The 15,614-nt window shown below is 44.3% G+C and overlaps 1 protein-coding gene across 8 annotated transcripts in view; it reads left to right on the top strand.

The window, feature by feature from the left end:
- LOC126281674 (zinc finger protein basonuclin-2-like) overlaps positions 1-15,614 on the top strand; it is a 116,809-nt gene that overhangs the window by 62,220 nt on the left and 38,975 nt on the right. The gene's annotated exons all lie outside the window — the stretch shown is intronic.

Here is a 15,614-nt window from a genome sequence, read left to right as displayed (position 1 = left end):
TTTAATTTCTGCTTGCATAGCGGACTCGTACGACTGCTTTCGAGCTCGTGAAGTCATCTCTGAAGCAATATCTATAAAAGAAACTAGTTGTGAAAGCACCGTACTAATATGGAGTACTAGTATTCCATATTAGTGATACAGCCATCTTGAAATTCAGAAACGCAAGTAAACCCGAAAATTAATTTTAAATAGCCAACAAACACGCCATTTTATAGCATAATGTGTTAGCTACATGTCTGTGTAGAAGATATATTAATAATTTACGTATTATCACAAGAATGAAACTGAAAACCACCAATCTGCAACAATTATTCGTCCAAGTGAATTCGTTAGAACAGTTCCACTCACTCGCAGTGGCTGTCAACAGCATTTTAAGCAGTCTACAGTTGCTGAGAGTTGTTTTCAAGTAGCTCACCAGAGTACAGCACTTACAATACGAGAAATAATAGTATTTCATATTACTATCCCTATTTCATATTTGTACCTCTCCCTCCAATGTTCTCTTTCATATGACTACGAAACCCTCCAAACGTCATGTCGGTGTGACAACCCAGCCAAGTAACAAACGGCCTTCGGGTACCACGCCTTTAGAGGCGCAGTTTGCCGCCCTCGTCGTCCGTTCTGTAAACAAGGCTGGTGTTTACGCTGCAGCGCTCGTGCCGATCCGTACAAGGGACCTCCTTCACTGGGTGAGAGTCATCTCTTCAGGCACACGTGTGGCCCGGAGCGGAAGCCTCCCTGCTAGACTGTAGTGCCCCACACATGTCACTCTACGGCAGATTAACTGTCTAAGGAGGAAGGCCTCCCGTTCTGGGAGGGTGGGTCTGTGCCTCTGGTGTAAGTAAAGCGATCATCAACTGAGGATTGTTTCGACCATCACAGTGCTTTACAAAGCACGGTCCTGTTGGAGGCAGTGTGTCGTTGCCTCCCTCCGATCTTTGAGGCGACTTACCCAACTAGTTATGGGGGGGCCTACAGCCTGACGTGAATTCCGAATGAAGGAACAGCGTTTTTCACATGAGCAAACATTGCCGCAGGTGAAAGAAGTCACAAGTGACAGATAAATATTGTAGGATTGACCGGAATCGAACCCGAGACCTCTGGATTTGTGATCTGGCAATTTACTACTGAGTTTGCTGTGCAGAAATCACGAATGTATTGTCTCAACATAGAAATTCTTCGTTAAAGTTCTGTAAATAGCGGAAATAACGCCACAGTAAGCGTTGTTATATGAATCAGAAAACATGTATTCTTTTACAGCACGATGTCTGCAAATGCAAAATTACGTAAGGCTTACTCAACTGCACATTCCAGTCAGATTAATGTGATCACCACCTGTGTTCGAAGTCAAAGTGCAATAACCACTCGCAGCTCGCAGCACTAACAGTGGAGGCTATATAAAGCGAGTCGGGGGACGGAGAGGGGAGTGGCCACGGGAAATACTGTGCTCACTGTCGTATTGCAGGAACGGACGATTTATCTGACGATAAAGTGGCACAATCGTTGGGTTTCAGGAGAAGAGAGAAAATGTTTCCGAAACGACTAGGTTGTAAACTCTTCGCGTTTTGCCGAGGTTAATGTATACCGTGCATGGCAAAATAGCGCCATCCAAAACCGGGGCTGTGGCAGTTGTGGTGCACAACAGCCCATAGAATGACGGGGGTGAACGGAGTCTGCTGAGATGTCTACAGGAAAATAGACGTGCAACTGTTGAGCGACCGACCGCCCAGATGAACCAGGGGTCTACCGACGGCGTCTCCTCAACGACCGATCAGTGAACTTTGCCTCCACAGCAGGCACCGTGATCATGTGTCCATGCTGACTTCTGTTCATCGGCTACTAAGACTAGAATTTTGCACGCAATACCGCATATGGACGTCCACTGAGTGGCGACAGCTGGCCGTTTCAGATGGATCACATTTTGTGCTTCATCGGACAAAAAGCAAACATATTGTAACAATGGTCTGAAGGGTACAGACAGGAGGAGGGAGAACGATGCTCTCGGGCACGTTTTAGTGACTCTCTGTGGATGACCTCATCAGTCTGTAAGGCACAGTTGGTCGCCGACCGCGGTGGCCGTGCGGTTCTAGGTGCTCCAGTCTGGAGCCGCGCTGTTGCTACGGTCTCAGGTTCAAATCCTGCCTCGGGCATGGATGTGTGTGATGTCCTTAGGTTAGTTAGGTTTAGGTAGTTCTAAGTTCTAGGGGACTGATAACCACAGCAGTTAAGAGTCCCATAGTGCTCAGAGCCATTTGGCACAGTTGGTCAACACAAGTATCCATCTATCCTTAGGGACCATGAATGGCTGCATATGGTCTTCAAGTAGACGTACATAACCAAGGGTTGCAACAAGACTTCAACCCTTGTCCACAGTACGAGCAGCCCTTAGCGGCTCACCATCTGACAAGTGTTCATGACGTCACCTTTACGGCTGAGATCTTTTTTAATATGTGACTTGCAAGTACTGCATCTTTTCGAGTCAGTAAAAACTTTAATTTTATTAATGTACTATATACCTAATATTTTAGTACAGTTAGTCTAATTCTGAAGACGACGCTCATAGTAGCGTCGCAACCAGGTCAATTTTTTAATTAATATTTGTGACCGGGGGCTGATTTGTTACAATACAAAGGAAGTAGGTTACAGTACGCTTATTCGCCCTCTGCTTGAATACTGCTCAGCATAGTGGGATCCGTACCAGATACATTCGATAGAAGAGATGGAGGAGATCCAACGGAAAGCAGCGCGCTTCGTTTCAAGATCATTTAGTAATCGCTACCTACGTATATCTCGCGAAGAGACCATGAGGATAAAATCAGAGAGATTAGAGCCCACACAGAGGCATACCGACAATCCTTCTTTCCACGAACAATACGAGACTGGAATGGAAGTGAGAACCGATAGAGGTATTCAAGGTACCCTCGGCCACACACTGTCAGGTGGTTTGCGGAGTATGGATGTTGATGTAGATGTAGATGAACGGAATGAGATAGTTGAAGGGGTCCTCACCATGACTTTCATGTCACCAGACGACGCGTATAATAGGCCTACTGCTGAATAATCTGCGACGGCACCCAGCTACCCACCAACAGCAGCCGGCCTCGGGCAGACGAGCGAGTCACTGCAGAGGCGTCACATCGTGCCGGACCGGGACACTGAATGGCGGTGCTGAGGTTTGCCCCGGGCGGTCGGGCCACTTTGTCGCTCTGCCGCCTCGTTACGCCGCCGCAATTAGAGCGCCGGGGCGCACGAGCCGCTGTCACTGCCTGCTTCCGGCGTCCGCCGCCAGAGTTCCCAGCGTCGCCTCGCCGCGAGCCGTGGGACGCCGGAGTCTCCGTAATTGGCGAGGTGTCGGCGCGCTGGACGTTCTCCCACACCTGTCTAGCCGACAGTCCGTTCCGGGCATCCCCGCTATTAAGTGTCTCGTTATGGTCGGCGAGACGGGGAAATGAGCGCGGAAAGCGGGGAATCGAGAACCGGTCTCTTCAAGCCAGTGATGAGCGTTTCAGGCCGCGGAACACAAAAGTCGAAGTGTCTGTCACCCGGATCGCCTGTTTGTTCGTTTAACCGACTGCATTCAAACGCATTATGCTGCCTTACATTAGAAGACAGAAACTCGTTGTAAAGATCAGCGACCTTGATGAAGCGCTTATACAAAATTAACTTGTCTGAATAGCTTACGTTTGAACAGATTACGTGTTTCGGCGTATATTCATCATCGGGTATTTTTTTTTGGTCATCAGTCTACTGACTGGTTTGATGCGGCCCGCCACGAATTCCTCCCCTGTGCTAACCTCTTCATCTCAGAGTAGCACTTGCAACCTACGTCCTCAATTATTTGCTTGACGTATTCCAATCTCTGTCTTGCTCTACAGTTTTTGCCCTCTACAGCTCCCTCTAGAACCATGGAAGTCATTCCCTCATGTCTTAGCAGATGTCCTATCATCCTGTCCCTTCTCCTTATCAGTGTTTTCCACATATTCCTTTCCTCTCCGATTCTGCGTAGAACCTCCTCATTCCTTACCTTATCAGTCCACCTAAGTTTCAACATTCGTCTATAGCACCACATCTCAAATGCTTCGATTCTCTTCTGTTCCGCTTTTCCCACAGTCCATGTTTCACTACCATACAATGCTGTACTCCAGACGTACATCCTCAGAAATTTCTTCCTCAAATTAAGACCGGTATTTGATATTAGTAGACTTCTCTTGGCCAGAAATGCCTTTTTTGCCATAGCGAGTCTGATTTTGATGTCCTCCTTGCTCCGTCCGTCATTGTTTATTTTACTGCCTAGGTAGCAGAATTGCTTAACTTCATTGACTTCGTGACCATCAATCCTGATGTTAAGTTTCTCGCTGTTCTCATTTCTACTACTTCTCATTACCTTCGTCTTTCTCCGATTTACTCTCAAACCATACTGTGTACTCATTAGACTGTTCATTCCGTTCAGCAGATCATTTAATTCTTCTTCACTTTCACTCAGGATAGCAATGTCATCAGCGAATCGTATCATTGATATCCTTTCACCTGGTATTTTAATTCCACTCCTGAACCTTTCTTTTATTTCCATCATTGCTTCCTCGATGTACAGATTGAAGAGTAGGGGCGAAAGGCTACAGCCTTGTCCTACACCCTTCTTAATACGAGCACTTCTTTCTTGATGGTCCACTCTTATTATTCCCTCTTGGTTGTTGTACATATTGTATATGACCCGTCTCTTCCTATAGCTTACCCCTACTTTTTTCAGAATCTCGAACAGCTTGCACCATTTTATATTGTCGAACGCTTTTTCCAGGTCGACAAATCCTATGAACGTGTCTTGATTTCTCTTTAGCCTTGCTTCCATTATTAGTCGTAACGTCAGAATTGCCTCTCTCGTGCCTTTATTTTTCCTAAAGCCAAACTGATCGTCACCTAGCGCATCTTCAATTTTCTTTTCCATTCTTCTGTATATTATTCTTGTAAGCAGCTGCGATGCGTGAGCTGTTAAGCTGACTGTGCGATAATTCTCGCACTTGTCAGCTCTTGCCGTCTTCGGAATTGTGTGGATGAAGCTTTTCCGAAAGTCAGATGGTTATGTCGCCAGACTCATATATTCTACACACCAACGTGAAAAGTCGTTTTGTTGCCACTTCCCCTAATGATTTTAGAAATTCTGATGGAATGTTATCTATCCCTTTTGCCTTATTTGACCGTAAGTCCTCCAAAGCTATTTTAAATTCCTATTCTAATACTGAATCCCCTATCTCTCCTAAATCGACTCCTGTTTCTTCTTCTATCACATCAGACAAATCTTCACCCTTATAGAGGCTTTCAATGTATTCTTTCCACCTATCTGCTCTCTCCTCTGCATTTAACAATAGAATTCCCGTTGCATTCTTAATGTTACCACCGTTGCTTTTAATGTCATCAAAGGTTGTTTTGACTTCCGTGTATGCTGAGTCTGTCCTTCCGACAATTATATCTTTTTCGATGTCTTCACATTTTTCCTGCAGCCATTTCGTCTTAGCTTCCCTGCACTTCCTATTTATTTCATTCCTCAGCGACTTGTATTTCTGTATTCTTGATTTTCCCGGAACATGTTTGTACTTCCTCCTTTCATCAATCAACTGAAGTATTTCTTCTGTTACCCATGGTTTCTTCGCAGCTACCTTCTTTGTACCTATGTTTTCCTTCCCAACTTCTGTGATGGCCCTTTTGAGAGGTTCATTCCTCTTCAACTGTGCTGCCTACTGCGCTATTCCTTATTGCTGTATCTATAGCGTTAGAGAACTTCAAACGTATCTCGTCATTCCTTAGAACTTCCGTATCCCACTTCTTAGCGTATTGATTCTTCCTGACTAATGTCTTGAATTTCATCCTACTCTTCATCACTACTATATTGTGATCTGAGTCTATATCTGCTCCTGGGTACGCCTTACAATCCAGTATCTGATTTTGGAATCTCTGTCTGACCATGATGTAATCTAATTGAAATCTTCCCGTATCTTCCGGCCTTTTCCAAGTATACCTCCTCCTCTTGTGATTCTTGAACAGGGTATTCACTATTACTAGCTGAAACTTGTTACAGAACTCAATTAGTCTTTCTCCTCTTTCATTCCTTGTCCCAAGCCCATATTCTCCTGTAACGTTTGCTTCTACTCCTTCCCCTACAATTGCATTCCAGTCGCCCATGAATATTAGATTTTCGTCCCCCTTTACATACTGCATTACCCTTTCAATATCCTCATACACTTTCTCAATCTGCTCATCTTCAGCTTGCGACGTCGGCATGTATACCTGAACTATCGTTGTCGGTGTTGGTCTGCTGCCGATTCTGATTAGAACAACCCGGTCACTAAACTGTTCACAGTAACACACCATCTGCCCTACCTTCCTATTCATAACGAATCCTACACCTGTTATACCATTTTCTGCTGCTGTTGATGTTACCCGATACTCATCTGACCAGAAATCCTTGTCTTCCTTCCACTTCACTTCACTGACCCCTACTATATCTAGATTGAGCCTTTGAATTTCTCTTTTCAGATTTTCTAGTTTCCCTACTACGTTCAAGCTTCTGACATTCCACGCCCCGACTCGTAGAACATTATCCTTTCGTTGATTATTCAATCTTTTTCTCATGGTAACCTCCCCCTTGGCAGTCCCCTCCCGGAGATCCGGAATCTTTTCCAATGGAGAGATCATCATGACACTTCTTCAACTACAGGTCACATGTCCTGTGGATACACGTTACGTGTCTTTAATTCAGTGGTTTCCATTGCCTTCTGCGTCCTCATGTCGTTGATCATTGCTGATTCTTCCGCCTTTTGGGGCAATTTCCCACCCCTAGGACAAGAGAGTGCCCTGAACCTCTATCCGCTCCTCCGCCCTCTTTGACAAGGCCGTTGGCAGAATGAGGCTGACTTCTTAGGCCGGAAGTCTTCGGCCGCCAGTGCTGATTATTTATGAAAATTTAGACAGTGGCAGGGTTCGAACCCGGGACCGAAGACGTTTTGATTATGAATCAAAGACGCTATCCCTAGACCGGGTATACGGGAAGTAAAAAGAGAATTAAACTTGACACATGGCAGACGTGACACTGGGAGAAGACGTAAGTGGAAACAAGGCCCCGGGAGTACATGACACTTTCTCACACCTACTGATAGCCTTGAGAGAGATAGACGTGAAAAATTCATCCATCTGCTTTGCAAGATGAGTAGAAGTCACAGAATACTGAAAGACCTAAGTGAAAACAAGGCCCCGGGAGTACATGAAACTTTCTCACACATACTGATAGCCTTGAGAGAGGCAGACGTGAAAAACTCTTCCATTTGCTTTGCAAGATGAGTCGTTTGAAACCTCAGACTTCTAGTAGAATTACAGTAGCAAAGAAAGCAGGTTCCGACAGGTGCGAATACCACCGAACTATTAGTTTAATAAGTCACGGTTGTGAAATACTAATGTGAATTCTTTACAGAAGAATGAAAAACTGGTAGAAGCCGATCACGGAGAAGATCAGTTTGGATTCCAGGGAAATGTAGGAACACGAGAGATAATACTCATCCTACGACTTATCTTTAGATAGTTAAAGGAAAGGTAAACCTACACTTACAGCATTTGACAATGTTGACTGGAATACTCTCTTTCACATTTTAAAAGCAGCAGGGGTAAGATACATTGAGCGAAAGGTTATTTTCAGCTTGTACAGAAACCAGACCGTGGTTATAAGAGTCGAGGGGAACGAAAGGAAGCAGTAATTGTGGAGGAAGTGAGACCTGGGGTTGTAGCTTAACCCCAGTGTCATTCAATCTATGCACTGAGCCAGCAGTAAAAGGAACAAAAAAAAGGAGTTTGAATTAAAATTCAAAGAGAAGAGTCAAAAACGTTAAGGTTTTCAAAGACGGAGCACAAACTCGGATTGTATCAAGGACGGGAAATGAAATCGACTGTGGCATCTCAAAGATGACAATGTAATTCTGCCAGAGACTCGGAAGAGCAAGTGAATGGAACGGATAGAGTCTTGAAAGAAATATTGGGAACACCAACGAAAGCAAAACGAGGATAAACGAATGGGGTTGAATGAAATTAGTTGATGTCGAAGTAGTAGATGAGTTTTACTACTTGGGCAGCAAAATAATCGATGATGGGCGAAGTAGAGAGGATATAAAATGTAGACTGGCAATGGCAAGAAAATCGTTTCTCAAGAACCGAATATAGATTTAAGTGTTAAAAAGTCTTTCCTGAAAGTATTTGTGTGGAGTGTAGCCATGTTTGGAAGTGAAACATGAACGATAAACAGTTTACACAAGAAGTGAATAAAAGGTTTTCAAATATGGTGCTACAGGAGAATGCTGAAGATTAGATGGGTAGATCACATAACTAATGAGGAGGTACTGAACAGAAACATAGAGAAAAGAGCAAAACCTGAACAGAAGAAGGGATTGGTTGATAGGACACATTCTGAGACATAAAGAGATCACCAGTTTAGCACTGAAGGGAATTGTGGGGATGAAAATTTTGCAGGGAGACCTAGAGATGAATACAGCAAGCAGATTCAGAGGATGTAAGTTGCAGTAGTTATTCAAAGATGAAAATGGTTACACAGGATAGAGTAGCATGGAAAAATGCATCAAGAGTGGTTCCAAAAAACGGCATAAAATCAGCGAAAGGAGTCGCTCCTTCCTTCCAGAGTGCTAACAGATGTCCTGCTCGCACAGGACTGTGCGTAAAGAATGGGTGCAGCAGTCGAACAGTTACTCATAGGCTATACTTCCTGTGGTCAACGGTATGCGACACTTAATATGATGTAAGGAGCGGAGTCTTCTGAAAAGTGGATGACTGGAAACGAATGATTTGGACTGATGAATCAGGCTTAATTTAATGAGAGGTTTTGGGTTTGGTGAATGCATGGAGAACGAGTAGTAGTAACAGTGAAGCACAGGGTAGGTGGTTTTGCAGTATGGTGCTGTTTCTGTAGTTTTGGTGTGGTCTCCTTATTGTGCTTAAGAAAATGGTAAAAGCGGAAGGATACGAACATATAGACAAAGTTCTGAATACAATAAACACAGAAGTTAAAATATTCTGTGTTGTGAGGCCCCCTCACAGTAGTACTCATAGAAATTCTAAAATAAACAACTCTGTGTGTTGAGCCACCCGGAGACACCATAACGTTGCCGAAGAAGAGCCCAGCAGAGGGAGTATAGTAGAATTTTTGGAGACGAATATTATAGGGCCTGACAGCTCAGAAGGTTTCACGACCAGTGACAATGGCTACTACACCATTGAGACTTGTATGCAGTAAACAGATTCAAGTGGATGTAGGCTGTAGTACTTAAGCAATATTGGATATCACAACAGAATGCAAAGTATGTGGTACATCTCCCTATACCAGGGAGAGGATGTTTACAATCCATGTCAGTCTATGTAGAGGCAGTGTCTGACAGGCCATGGGTCTTATTCCAAATATTTAGATAACATATAGAAATTCCCGACAAACACGAGTGCATATGGTGCTATTGGTATATCTGACCATCCTGTACTGGAGTGCCATGACAAAGAGTAATGGCACCTTGTGAACAAAGCAGCAGATAAGGTGTCTGGCATCTGACTTAGAAAATATGTAGCAAATGAAGGCACTGTAAGAGGAAGCCCAGCTGTAGATGATAGTGCTGAAGCGATATTGTGAGTGCAGCGAATAACACCGAGCACTCATGAATGCTGCAACTGGCCCCTACACAGAGAATGACAAGGTACTGTCGATACGTTTCCACAAACGAGTCAGGTGTGGCAAAACCAGTAGAATGAAGGAACATTGGTAACGACGAGGGGAAGAAACGGTTGTCCTATTGGTTGACCTCATTGAGACTGCAGACGATAGCGCTACCTCACCTTTTGAGACATCTTACCGCTCACGCACAGAGAATTTGGGATTATAGGTAGATGGTGTGTGTTCCCTGGAACTCCAGCCCTAGAGATTAAGCATGTTGTTCGTAGGAATTGGGGTCAATTCACATGGATGAAAGTAATGTTAGCACAGGTCAGAGATGCAGAATTCCACAACAGGGCTTCCTGAAGAATATAGATTTCTTAACCCTGAGCTGTTCCAGTGGTAGAGATTAGAATTTGCCAGTAAGTCATGATTTAAGGATTTTGGTGATTTTTTCTTTTTTATTTTATATTTGATTTGACTCATTATTGTACTACATTACAAGTGAGAGAGTGACTGTTTGATTACAGTCGTATGTATTTTTCTGTAGCAATGTGGAAATACAACTATACTGGCTTCTAGGTAGCGGTTGTTGAGACTGCAAGCAACCATATTGACACCTGTGTGTTTGTGTGCGTTTTGCACACATCCTCCTAAACCACTATCCTGACTTCAACCAAACTTAGTACACATATCTCTTATTGCTGTGGAGTAAAGAACCACCTGCCTATCAAAGTTCAGGAGATATGACACCATAAACAATAATACGTGTGAAAATCTCCTACACAATGCATGATGTTTCAATTTAATACTTCTGCACTACAAGCTCCTATACAATAAATTTCACAGACAGTATCCACACATGCCCCTGGATGTACCTACACAAATATAACATTGTATGACACACATTTCAAGAGATATGATGTTGTAAACACCGACATGCATGAAAAAATACAGTATCATACATGAAATTTTAATACATTCATTCTGTACTGCTACATACACTACATACAGTCAAGTCGAGGAAATCCCTGACACCTAGCAGTGAATTCGGCAACTTTCAACTGCAAAGCACTAATGGCTGTATGGGTAAGCAATAGCTGTCCATATAGCTAACAAGAGGCATTGAGATGTTTACAAAATCACATTGTAGATATGTGAAGCAGCTGTGTGCAGCATACAGAAAATATATGATTCTAATACAAAACTGCCAAAATAAATACCTGGGAAATGCAGGTATTGTCAGACAGAACTTATTTAAAACTCTATGTATGTATGCCTGTGAGTGTGTGTATGTTCCTCATGTCGTCCTGTGTGAGTAGATCGATTTGAACCAAATTAGGTACACATACTATTTATCACATGAAAACTGCCACTGCAGGGGTAATAACCACCTAGCAGGGGGTGTGTGAAAAGCGTTGGTAAACACTGACATTTAGGCTAGCTTGCTCTACAGGCATGTTATGCGAGTAGTATCACAATGTCTTCCAGGGGCATAAGTGTGGTTGAGGAGAGAGAATGCAGGGATGGAGACGACAGATAGTGTGAGAGGGGAGGATGAGTTAGACAGAGAATGTGGGAAGAGGAGATGGTCAGACAGAGAGAGGAGAGAAGTAGATCGACAGATAGAGGTGGCAGGATAAGATGGTTGGCGAGAGAGGGGGCGGAGGCCGTGGACAGAGAGAGGACATAGGAGGAGGTGTGTGAAGTATATGTGCTGTTTGCTTCCAATAGTAAATAAGTACTGGCAAAGAGACTCCCACAGGATGGAATAGCGAGGAGAGCAGCATCAAACTATTCTACAGACAGCAGATCACAACAGTAGAGTCTCCTCAGGCCTGAGGATGAGATGTGCTGCCTCAGCGAGGGTCAGTGGAACGGCAGGTAGCGGCCAGTAGCGGCCGCATGGGCGGCGGGGCGGCAGGTGGGCGGCGCCTTAGCCCTCGCCGGCAGCCGCCCAGTTTTTGTCCGACGTCGCCTCTGCCTGCGGGCCGCTCTCTGCGGCCGCGTGGTGCACGACGGGCCGCGCCGGGCCGGACTCGATAAACGCCGATCGGCAGGCCATAAATAACGCTCAGCCGGGGACACAACGTCATTAAGATGGCCGCCGCGCAAGACAAAGCCGCGGAGCCCCGCCGCGAACAGGGTCGGCCAAAGTGAAAATGCCCGCACAAAGGGCTGCCCACAGATAAATCACCCGCTCGCCTGCCCGCCCGCTTAACTGCTCTTTCTGTCCCCTTATATCTCTGGCCGGGCCTCCTGCGTGGCGACTCGCCGCTTCGTTTCTTCGACTCCCCGCCTAACCGACTGCCTTTTTCTCTCTCTGCTTTTCTGTTTCTCCGGCTTTTTTTTTTCTCGTCTCGTGCTCCCGTCCGGGACAATATCGTGTTTAATATTGCGGTGCGTCCTGTTGCCTACTTAATCGAAAACGACGTGACTGCGTCTGCGGGTAAGCGTACCCTTGAAAGCGTGTGCGTGAGTGCTCACACACACCCGTCGCGCTCTGTTTCACGTGTGTGGTTTACTGTGTACGTCTGTGAAGTATGAAGTATAGGACGGGCTGTAGGGCGAGGGGGGGGGGGGGATTGAAGATAAACAAATAATGTTTCCTAGGATGACATAGAGCTTGTCGTAATCAAATCAGTTGCGTTATATGTATTGTACAACTCAACTCGCCATTAGTGTGGAGAACGTGATGATGTGGGCTGGTTGTAGCAGCTGGACATCTCATGTGAGCGTTGCAGGTGGACATGCACATGAGTTGCACAAAAATATGCAAACACCGCGAGAAATGCATGCTTCTGCGTAACTACAGATGCTAGCTGTGCAATGTCTTCAAGATGTTGCAAGTGTCGGTTGTGGTCAGATCAGTGTTCTGAGTGTATTATATATGAGCTAAGTGAGTTCGGAAGTGGGAAAATTGTTGGTGTCATTATGGTGGGTAGCTCCGTAACCAAGGTAAGCGAAATCTCTGGCGTTTCAAGAAGCACCGTTTCTTAGTTTTATACGGCATACCGAGAAAATGGAAAACATCGTAGGCTATGTTGTGACCAGGAGAAATTACTTTCGTCCACCAACAACAGTGGGTTCTTTCATTGGTCTGTGAGAGGGCTCATCACATTAGAATACATGAAATACTAGTTCACTTTATTACATTAATGAATAAAAGATTTAGTTAGCTTTGCCACACTTCTTTATCACAGGATTGCTGGATGCTTTACAATTGTCATTGACTGACAAGGTATCATTTGATACACCGTTTATCAAACTTTCCTTGCAGTAAAAAACGCCACAGTTGTGAAAGAACATTTCATTTGAAACATTAACTGTCACTGGCCTACTAGATGATGCTGACTGTTACAGGTGAAGCTTCGAACTGGGTGAGTTCTGGAATGCACAACACTGTATTGACCCCCGTGCGAGGACGCTGCGGTACTGCGGGAGATGCTTGGTATTGAAGAGCGCCGCCGATACGTCTTTGGGTTGCAGCGAACCCTCACTAATGTCTGTGGTATAGAGCCATGTTGGCGACTTTCTTGTGGCACCGCGATCTCTGGAAGACACCACAGGCCAAGTCATAACGCAGACGACGGTGTGTGTTGAGTGGTCGTGACAAGCGGCCATTGAAGATGATTGTGACGAAAAATCAGAGGGTGACAGCTGCAAAAGTCACTGCAGAACCGAATGTCACACTCGCGAATCACAACGGAGTTAAAACAAGACGACGAGAGTTATACAGTATAATCAGAGAACTGAAGGGTGTGCTGGATTTCCAAAGCCACTCGTCAGTGATGCAAGTGTACAGTTGCGAACCATATTTGCTAAGGACTGTGTACCTAAGTGCAATGTTGACAAAATACACGTTACTAAGTGTAACACATCAGGAATAAAAATTATAAAAAGAAGTTGGTGAAAACAGGATATCACCGTTTGAAATAACCAGATAGCCACTACCCACGATCTTACCAGGTGGTTTTGCGTGTGGCCTGCCAGCCTCATGCGATGTCTGGATCACTGCCGAACTGTGCTGAAAGAGGACGTGGTTGAGAGATTTAAAATTTGTCTGAAAATGAATTGCGCATTGCGGGGTTTTGAAATAAACTCGTAACTAGGTAGTAAAGGATCGCCACTAAATGTTACCTTTGTGGTGCAAGCAGACGGCATGGATAGTTGTAAACTCCCCTCTACACGCATTTTGACTGTGTGATCGATTCCACGTTCCCTTTGGCTTTAAATTACAGCTATGCATCTGAAGTTTGAGTGTGGAACGAGAATGCTAAAATAATTCATGTACGTGAGGAGAGATTTCTATGCTCTACAGTAAACAAGTGAAAGCACACTCCGATGGAATATAATGAATTATTCCTCAAAACATTACTTGGTCTACAGGAAATTTTAAAACTTTGAAAGAACAGACGTTAACTTTTTTTTAACACGACTGAAAGTAGTTGTGGCCCGTTTTACAAATTCATAAACGTTACTCGTATTCGATGATGACATAAATCTGAAACAGGCAGTTAAATCACCCTCGGTCGAATGACGGTTCTCGAAACGAAATTGTTCCTTAATTCTAGTCATTAACTTTACACAGTTTTGCTACGGCGGACGAACTTTCCTGGCAGTGCGGTTTACGTTATATGCACGGCACGACACACTCTGGTACTCGAAGAGGTGCACACGGAAGACTTTTTTTCTTCTTACATCAGTTTGAGACTTAAATCGCGGGAGATTAGGCCGAATTATGGGCTCCTCAGATCTTGACAAGGGGTGATTTACGCAGGTAACAAGGGTGTTCTGTAAAGCAATGTTTTCTTTTGTAGCAACCTCAGCCTGTGCAACGGAGTGGGTTGAGTAGGTAACATGTGGAAAAAAAATACGTTTCCTTAACAAAATATTAATTTATTTGCCGCCGTAAACGTGATGGAGAAATAAAAATAGTGCCAGAGTGTTTCGCATCCGACTAGGTACAAGACTGACATAGGCTTACACAGCTTTTCTTGGGATGTGTAATTCACGCCATCAGTGCGAAGTAATCCAATGATTAAGAGGCCGAGCTCGAATCTCGTAGAAGGAATATCGACAGCGGGGGAAGGGAGCGATGGGGAGAGGGGAAGGGGTAAAATGCGAAGATCAGTTCTTCGTCTAGTGTTTCTGATTTAGGCTTTTCAAGGTCTCCGTTATTATTGCAAGCGAATTCGAGAGGATTACTTGAATCAGTCACATTTTATTTACTGATCTATATTTCCGTCCCTAATAACCTACATGCCGAAGCCATGTCAGGTTCCGTTTGTGTATAAACGTGAGGCCTCCCAATGCTCTTTTTCCAGACTTTGTGGAAAGGATTGTATTACATAACATTGTTAATATCCCATCATCTGTGACTTACATTTTTGTAAGTTGAGATCAATGTAAAGGTTCAGTGTTAATTATACGAGTTGTAAATATAGTTTTTGTTAAATAAAAGACTTTTTGGACACTGTGCGTAAATAACAACGTGCTGAATTTGATCAAGATTAATTCTGTTCCTAAATCATTAAATCTCATTCGTCACATAAGCATCCAGACACCCTATGTAATTCGGAGCTGACCACCAGATGTCACGACTAGCGGGCCCGCTAGTATAAAAGGAGGCGGGTAGTATAGTGTTTTCGGCAGAGAATCATTTAGGGTATGGTCCACTTATTGCGCTTAGGGAAACGCTAAATGCGAAAAGGTATAAACAAATTTTACAGCAATGTTTACTGCCTGAAGTGGAGGACACACCCCATATCAATGTCGACGAATAGGTGTCCCGATGCTTTTGATCGGGCTTAGGTACCCAGTGTGTTCCAGCGGCCTTGGAAAAAAGCGAGGTAGGGGAAAGATTGGACCAAAGAGAAAATTTTGTCGCAGGAAAGCGATGTTCTAATGTGTGTGAATTCCTAAG

Source organism: Schistocerca gregaria, chromosome 7 (assembly GCF_023897955.1).
Source record: "Schistocerca gregaria isolate iqSchGreg1 chromosome 7, iqSchGreg1.2, whole genome shotgun sequence".
In the NCBI taxonomy this organism is placed as follows: Eukaryota; Metazoa; Arthropoda; class Insecta; order Orthoptera; family Acrididae; genus Schistocerca; species Schistocerca gregaria.
Note: the sequence above shows the minus strand (reverse complement) of the source record. Positions and strands in the feature narration are given on the sequence as shown.